Source organism: Elephas maximus, chromosome 26 (assembly GCF_024166365.1).
Source record: "Elephas maximus indicus isolate mEleMax1 chromosome 26, mEleMax1 primary haplotype, whole genome shotgun sequence".
Taxonomy (NCBI): Eukaryota; Metazoa; Chordata; class Mammalia; order Proboscidea; family Elephantidae; genus Elephas; species Elephas maximus.
In genome coordinates, this window is record NC_064844.1 from 15708475 (window position 1) to 15717459 (window position 8985).

The window sequence follows — 8985 nt, forward strand, 5'->3', positions numbered from 1 at the left end:
GCCTACCTGGGGCTTCTTAGTAAGTGAGGAACAGAAGCTTCTATTTGGTTAAGCCCTATGGCTGGGTTTCTTTTTATCTACTGCTGAATGCAATCCTCATCCTCAGGACCTCAGAGAGAACGTTCCCGGACTGGAAACGGGAAGGGAAGATCAAGGCAAGGATACAGACAGAAGTTACCTGCTTGTTTTTCGGTCATCACTATCTCACTCTACAATCTTCCGGGGAATTCCCTATTTCCCTAGGGATTAAGTTCATATTCCTCAGCCCATCATTCAAGACCCTATAAAATTTGGCCCCCAAACATTTTTCCAAGTCTGTTACCCTTTATACCATTCACTGGAGCAAGGAACAGCTTTCTCTTTCTCCCTAATACAGATTTTACATTCCCACCCTGACCTTAGTTTATGTGAGTCCTCCTTTCTCCTACCTACCTGTTCCAGGCTTCCTCCAGAAAACTTTCCTTCTTTATCCTTTAATCTTCATCACTGAGCTTCTTAGCAAGGCTGTGAGGTTATCCAAGGCAGGATCTTGGGAGCATGGTAGCATGGAAGGGGCATAAGCTTTGGAGTTAGACTTGGAATTGAATCCTTGGTATGCTACTTCTTATCTGGGGTGATCTTGGGGAAGTCACTTAGCCTCTCTGAGCCTCAGTATCCTCAACCGTGAAATGGGAATAATATAAATTCCTACCTCCCAGGCTCATGGTGCAGGTAGCCTCTACAAATCTTTTAGCGGAGTGTGGCCACATGGCCGGTGCTCAGGAAGTGCTTGTATGTTGACTTGTTGCCTGCTTGGCACCCTTCAGCTGTCCCTCGTTCCTCTCTTATACATCTCTCTCTACCTTCATCTCTTTTCCTTCTGAGTTTCTGTGTTGCTTGTATACCAGGAGATCTGCACCAGGTTGCACAGTAGCCATGAGCTGTTCTCATTTTCCCAGAGGGCAGATGTTAGTCTTAAACCACAGAAAAGGGGAGATTTCATGCCTCGTCTCATGTAATGCTGTGAGATGAGGGATGCTAACTTAACAGGTCAAAGGCATTTAGTCTTTCTCAAAAGATTTTAAAGGAAAATGCATGTCCAGTTCTGTCTGACAACAGGAGGATAGACTAAATGGCCTTATAGCACTTAGCATTTTTTTTTTTTTTTTTTAACAAACTCCTAATTCTTATAACAAGGTAAGCATGTGAGTGGTAACCTCTTGAGATCCTTATCCCCTCCTCCCCGCACCTTGCTCCTACCCCGGAAACCATCAAATTAGATGCTTGTGAGAAGTGACCCATAGAGAAATGTCCTATGGTTGGAAGTTTAATGAGAAATGACAGTTTTATTACTTTTAAGTAAGTACCTGTCACACAGAGATATAAATGGGGGTGGATCCACTGAATAGGGTGGAAAATGAGACGTCACCGTAGACATAAAAGGCGTGATAATGTGTACTGACACTCAAGTCCCAGGGCGGTCTTCTTTCTTTCATGTGCTTGCACTAAGCTCCACTCAGGGGACTCAAGGACACAGAGCCTCGCCCCTGGCAAGACGAGGGGTCAATGAAGGCTTGATGGTTTGCACAGCTATGTCCAGCCTCATTTAGTTTTGCTGCATTGTCACTAGACTGAAGCCTCCTTTGCCATAGTGTGCCAGCCAGCCATCATTTCTGGGCTGGTGGGTCAGGTCAGCCGACAGTCTGCATGATGTGTGTGTGTGTGTTGGAGGGGGGTCTGAGGAGCTCGTGATTAAGGGACTTGAACTATTGTTATAAACACAATTAAAAAAAACCCGAAAAACAAAACTCATTGCCATCGAGTCAATTCTGACTCATGGTGACTCTACTGGGCAGGGTAGAACTGCCCCATAGGGTTTCCAAGGAGCGGCTGGTGGATTCGAACTGCCGACCTTTTGGTTAGCAGCCAAGTTCTTAACCACTGTGCTACCAGGGCTCCTCAAACATCTCGTGTAGCTTCATTTTTGGCCTCCTCATGAGCCGCCTATTGTCCAAAGTCTGTTCCTCTTGGTCGTTGCTGCATGTTTATCTGGGGACTTGTGTACGTATTTATTGTGGACAACCGTTTGCTTTGTATCTGTGTGTGTGTGTATGTCCTGGAGCTGGTGTATTTGTTTGGGGGCTAGCTTGTCTGCATGTGTTTGTGAGTCTGCGTTTGGGCTGGAAGTTGGTTGAAATTTGTGTGTGTGTGTGTGGGAGCACGCATGTGCACACATACACGCATCTTTGACGGTTAGGTTGTATTTGCCAGTTCTTTTTTCTTTTCCCACTTTTCCATTAAGGCAGCATTAATGACGTCCTCTAAGTCCAATTAGGCATTCAATTCCTGCTTCCCTAAACCCCTTAGATGATACCTGTATTCTGCCGCTCCTCCCCACCGGAGGGAAACACACTGCTCAGCAGTAAGGAGACCTTGCCCTTCAGGTTCTGATGGGCCTGTCCTGGGCTCCCTGGAGCTTCAGCTTCACTCCTTTTTAATCGTACTGCCTGAGGGCAGGGCCTTAAGCCTGCGTGGCTGACTGTGTACCAGCCTGCTCAGGCCCAGTGCTAAATGGAACCTTGCCAAGGGCCTTGGGATGATATCCTGACATGTCTCTTAGATGGAAAGAGCTCTGGGAATCTTGGCCCCTGTTTTAGTTCCCTACTGCTGCTATAACAAATGACCGCACACTGAAAGAACACAAATTTATTCTCTTACAGACATCTACAACAGATTGGCGGGGCTGCGTTTCTTTCGGAGGTTTCGGGGGAGAATCTGTTTACTTGCCTTTTGTAGCTTCTGGAGGCTGCGGGCATTCCTGGGCTTGTGGTCCTGCCTCACTCTGACCTCTGTTTCTGTCATCACAACTTCTCTGACTCTCCTGCCTCCCTCTCATAAAGGCCCTTGTGATTACATTAGGAGCTCTGGTGGCGCAGTGGCTAAATGCTTGACTGCTAACCGAAAGGTTGGGGGTTTGAATCCACCAGCCGCTCCGTGGGAGAAAGCTATGGCACTGCAAAGATTTACAGCTTTAGAAACCCTGAGGAGCAGTTCTGCTCTGTCACATAGGGTCGTTATGGGTCGGAATCAGCTCGATGGCAATGGGCTTTGTGACTACATTGGGCCCGCCTGGATAATTCAGGGTACTCTCCCCGTCTCGATATCCTTAACTTAATCACATCTGCGAATTCTCTTTTGCTATGTGAGGTAACATATTCACAGGTTCCTGGTATTAGGAAATGAACATCTTTGGAAGCGTCCATTATTCTGCCTATCACAACTTCCCTACCTCAGAGATGATCTAAGATGGACCCCAAGCCATCCTAAACCTGTCTTCCCCATAGGTACCCAAAGTCACCTATATTTTCTCTTAGAAACTGTCTAGTTTTGCACTGAAGGTTTAGGTCTGTGATCCATCTTGGGTTAATTTTTGTGAAAGGTATACAGTCTGTGTCTAGATTCTTTTCTTTTTTTGCACGTGATGGCCAGCTGTTCCAGCACCATTTGTTGAAAAGACTATCCCTTCTTCATTCAATTGCCTTTGCTCCTTTGTCAAAGATCAATGAGTCTATTCCTGGACTCTTTATTCTGTTCCATTGACCTATTTGTCTATTCTTTCACCAATATGGCACTGTCTTGATCACTGTAGCTTTATCATAAGTCTTGAAGTTGGGTTGTGTCAGTCCTCCACTTTGTTCTTCATTATTGTGTCAGCTATTTGAGTCTTTTGCTTTTCAGTTCAACTATATCCTTACTGATTTTCTGCCTGTTAGGTCTGTCAAGTACTGACAGAGGGGTGCTGAAATTTCCAACCATAAGAGTGGATTTGTCTACTTCTCCTTGCAGTTCTATCAGTTTTTGCTTCGTCTATACTGCTGCTCTGTTATTAGGCGCACCCACATTTACATTGCCTTTTGGAGAATTGACTCCTCTACGATTATATAATGTTCCTGTACATCCTTGATAATTTCCCTTGCTCTGAAACCTGCTTTGTCTGAAACTAGTATAGCTATTTCAGCTTTCTTTTGATTAGCATTAGCATGGCATATCTTTCTCCACCCTTTGAATCTATCTGTCTTTATATCTAAAGTGGGTTTCTTGTAGACAGCATATAGTTGCATCTTTCTTTTTCTCCACTCTGATAGTCTCTATCTTTTAATTGGTATATTTAGGTGGTTTAAATTTAAAGTGATTATCGATATAGTTGGATTACTTGTAACTACTTTCTGTTCTTACCCCCTTTCCCGCCCCCACCCCCAACTCTTCTTTTTTTGCCTTCTGTGGTTTCACTGAGCCTGTTATGTGATGCCATTTTCTCTCCTCTCTTAGCATATCAATTACACTTAAAAAAAAAAATGTTTCGTGCTTCCCCTAGAGTTTGCAATACACATTTACAACTAATCTTAAGTCCATTTTCAAATAACAACAGATAGTACAGGTACATTATAATGGAGTATTCCCAATGCCTCCTTCCTGGCCCTTATAACATTGCTGTCTTACATTTCACTTAATCATCAACTATATTGGTGCTGTTTTCATTGCCAACAAACTGTTATCTGTTAGGTCAGTTAAAAAGAAGAAGAAGAGATCTTATTTTACCTTCATTTATTTCTCCTTCACTAATCTTCCTTTCTTTACGTAGATCCAAGTTTCTGAGCTATATAATTTTCCTTCTCTCTGAAGAACTTCTAACATACCTAGCAAGGGAGGTCTACTAGCAAATGTCCTAAATTTTTGTTTGTCTGGGAAAGTCTTTATTTCTCCTTTACTTTTTTTTTTTTTTATTAACTTTTATTGAGCTTCAAGTGAAGGTTTACAAATCAAGTCAGACTGTCACATATAAGTTTATATACACCTTACTCCTTACTCCCACTTGCTCTCCCCCTAATGAGTCAGCCCTTCCAGTCTCTCCTTTCGTGACAATTTTGCCAGCTTCCAACTCTCTCTATCCTCCCATCCCTCCTCCAGACAGGAGATGCCAACACAGTCTCAAGTGTCCACCTGATATAATTAGCTCACTCTTCATCAGCATCTCTCTCCTACCCACTGTCCAGTCCCTTTCATGTCTGATGAGTGTCTTTGGGGATGGTTCCTGTCCTGTGCCAACAGAAGGTTTGGGGACCATGACCACCGGGATTCCTCTAGTCTCAGTCAGACCATTAAGTATGGTCTTTTTATGAGAATTTGGGGTCTGCATCCCACTGATCTCCTGCTCCCTCAGGAGAGGAGTTGTGCTCTCTGTTGTGCTCCCTGTCAGGGCAGTCATCGGTTGTGGCCAGGCACCAACTAGTTCTTCTGGTCTCAGGATGATGTAGGTCTCTGGTTCATGTAGCCCCTTCCGTCTCTTGGGCTCTTAGTTGTCGTGTGACCTTGGTGTTCTTCATTCTCCTTTGCTCCAGGTGGGTTGAGACCAATTGATGCATCTTAGATGGCTGCTTGTTAGCATTTAAGACCCCAGATGCCACATTTCAAAGTGGGATGCAGAATGTTTTCATAATAGAATTATTTTGCCAATTGACTTAGAAGTCCCCTTAAACCATGGTCCCCAAACCCCCGCCCTTGCTCCGCTGACCTTTGAAGCATTCATTTTATCCCGGAAACTTCTTTGCTTTTGGTCCAGTCCAATTGAGCTGACCTTCCATGTATTGAGTGTTGTCCTTCCCTTCACCTAAGGCAGTTCTTATCTACTAATTAATCAGTAAAAAACCCTTTCCCTCCCTCCCTCCCCCGCCTCGTAACCACAAAAGTATGTGTTCTTCTCAGTTTATACTATTTCTCAAGATCTTATAATAGTGGTCTTATACAGTATTTGTCCTTTTGCCTCTGACTAATTTCGCTCAGCATAATGCCTTCCAGGTTCCTCCATGTTATGAAATGTTTCACAGATTCGTCGCTGTTCTTTATCGATGTGTAGTATTCCATTGTGTGAATATACCACAATTTATCTACCCATTCATCCGTTGATGGACATCTTGGTTGCTTCCAGCTTTTTGCTATTGTAAACAGAGCTGCAATAAACATGGGTGTGCATGTATCTGTTTGTGTGAAGGCTCTTATTTCTCTAGGGTATATTCTGAGAAGTGGGATTTCTGGGTTGTATGGTAGTTCTATTTCTAACTGTTTAAGATAACGCCAGATAGATTTCCAAAGTGGTTGTACCATTTTACATTCCCACCAGCAGTGTATAAGAGTTCCAATCTCTCTGCAGCCTCTCCAACATTTATTATTTTGTGTTTTTTGGATTAATGCCAGTCTTGTTGGAGTGAGATGGAATCTCATCGTGGTTTTAATTTGCATTTCTCTAATGGGTAATGATCGAGAGCATTTTCTCATGTATCTGTTAGCTGCCTGAATATCTTCTTTAGTGAAGTGTGTGTTCATATCCTTTGTCCACTTCTTGATTGGGTTGTTTGTCTTTTTGTGGTTGAGTTTTGACAGAATCATATAGATTTTAGAGATCAGGCGCTGGTCTGAGATGTCATAGCTGAAAATTCTTTCCCAGTCTGTAGGTGGTCTTTTTACTCTTTTGGTGAAGTCTTTAGATGAGCATAGGTGTTTGATTTTTAGGAGCTCCCAGTTATCTGGTTTCTCTTCGTCATTTTTGGTAATGTTTTGTATTCTGTTTATGCCCTGTATTAGGGCTCCTAAGGTTGTCCCTATTTTTTCTTCCATGATCTTTATCGTTTTAGTCTTTATGTTTAGGTCTTTGATCCACTTGGAGTTAGTTTTTGTGCTTGGTGTGAGGTATGGGTCCTGTTTCATTTTTTTGCAAATGGATATCCAGTTATGTCAGCACCATTTGTTAAAAAGACTATCTTTTCCCCAATTAACTGACACTGGGCCTTTGTCAAATATCAGCTGCTCATATGTGGATGGATTTATATCTGGGTTCTCAATTCTGTTCCACTGGTCTATGTGCCTGTTGTACCAATACCAGGCTGTTTTGACTACTGTGGCTGTATAACAGGTTCTGAAATCAGGTAGAGTGAGGCCTCCCACTTTCTTCTTCTTTTTCAGTAATGCTTTGCTTATCCGAGGCTTCTTTCCCTTCCATATGAAGCTGGTGATTTGTTTCTCTATCACCTTAAAAAATGACATTGGAATTTGGATCGGGAGTGCATTGTATGCATAGATGGCTTTTGGTAGAATAGACATTCTTCCTATGTTAAGTCTTCCTATCCATGAGCAAGGTATGTTTTTCCACTTAAGTATGTCCTTTTTAATTTCTTGTAGTAGAGCTTTGTAGTTTTCTTTGTATAGGTCTTTTACATCCTTGGTAAGATTTATTCCTAAGTATTTTATCTTCTTGGGGGCTACTGTGAATGGTATTGATTTGGTTATTTCCTCTTCGATGTTCTTTTTGTTGATGTAGAGGAATCCAAGTGATTTTTGTATGTTTATCTTATAACCTGAGACTCTGCCAAACTCTTCTATTAGTTTCAGTAGTTTTCTGGAGGATTCCTTAGGGTTTTCTGTGTATAAGATCATCTCCTTTACTTTTGAAGGATGATTTCATTGGACATACAATTCTAGGCCAGCATTTTTTCCTTTTAATACCTTACATATTTCACTCTGCTCTCATTTTGTTTGAATGTTTTCTGAAGAGAAATTCAGTATTTCTTATCCTCGTTGCTCTATAGGTAAGGTTTTTTTTTTTTTTTTTTCCATCTGGCTTCTTTCAAAAATTTCTTTTTCTTTGATATTTTATAGTTTCAGTACAATATGCCTAGATGTCCTTTTTTGGTATTAACTTTGTTTGGTGTTCCATAAGCTTCCTAGATCTGTGGTCTGGTGTGAGTCAAAAATTTTAGAAAATCCTCGACAATTATTTCAACTTCAAATATTTCTTCTGTTCCTTTCTCTCTCTTCTCCTGCATTCTTATTACACATATGTTACACTTTTAGTAATTGTCCCACAATTCTTGGATATTCTGTTACACTTTTTTTTCAGTTTTTTTCTCTTTGCTTTTCACTTTGGACAGTTTCTATTAACATATTTTCGAGTTCACTGACTCTTTCGTCAACCATGTTCAGTCCACTGATGAGCCCATTTCTGTTATAGCATTTTTGATTTCTAGCATTTCCGTTTGGTTCTTCCATAGCATTTCTATCTATTTACATTACACATTTGTCCTTACACATTGTCCACTTTTTCCACTGGAGCCCTTAGTGTATTAATCATAGTCTGAATTCCTGGTCTGATAATTCCAAAATCTCTGCCATACCTGAGTCTGGTTCTGATGCTTGTTCTGTCTCTTCAGATTGTGTTTTTTTACTTCTTAATATGTCTTGTAATTTTTTTGTTGAAAACCAGATAGGATGTATTAGGTAAAAGGAGCTGAGGTCAATAGGCCTTTGGTGTGAAGTTTTATGTTTATTTGGCAAGGAATTAGGTAATACTTACTGTTTCTTATAGCTGTAGGTTCAAAGGCTAAAATTTCTCCCTGTGCTCTTGCTTTTGTCTCCCCTGTTCTTGGGTTTCCCCAGAGATTCTTTAAACAGGTCTGAGCCTTGCAGTTCTCTTCAGCTGTAACCCCCTTTTGTTATATAAGAGCGCTACTGATGTTAGGGGGTGTTCTATCATCCTATGATGAGGTCTCAGTCTTTTAGTGAGCCTGTGCTCCTGGGCTGTGATCTTGGGCTAAAGGGGGTGAGAGTTGGGTGTTCTCCTCACCCCATCAGTTAACATAGTTTTCCCTGAGGGCAGGTCATTGTTAAGGAGAACAAAGCACTCTGGGCTTGTTTCAAAATGGTTATTTCTCCCCTCCCCCGCTGGAAGTAGGAGTAGAGATTTTTCTTCGATCCTTGTGGTGAGAATCTGGTAGGGTGCCTACAGGTAAAACTCATAAAATGCAGGGCTTCCCCTAAAGCTATACCACCAGGAGTTTTTACCTCTAGTCCACACTCAGTCTCCAGCAGTTACTCAATTATCCTTTCACTGTCCCTGCTCAATGCTGGGTCTAGCAGTGGTTTCTGCTCTGGGTAAGCTTTGAGTTTTCTGGATCT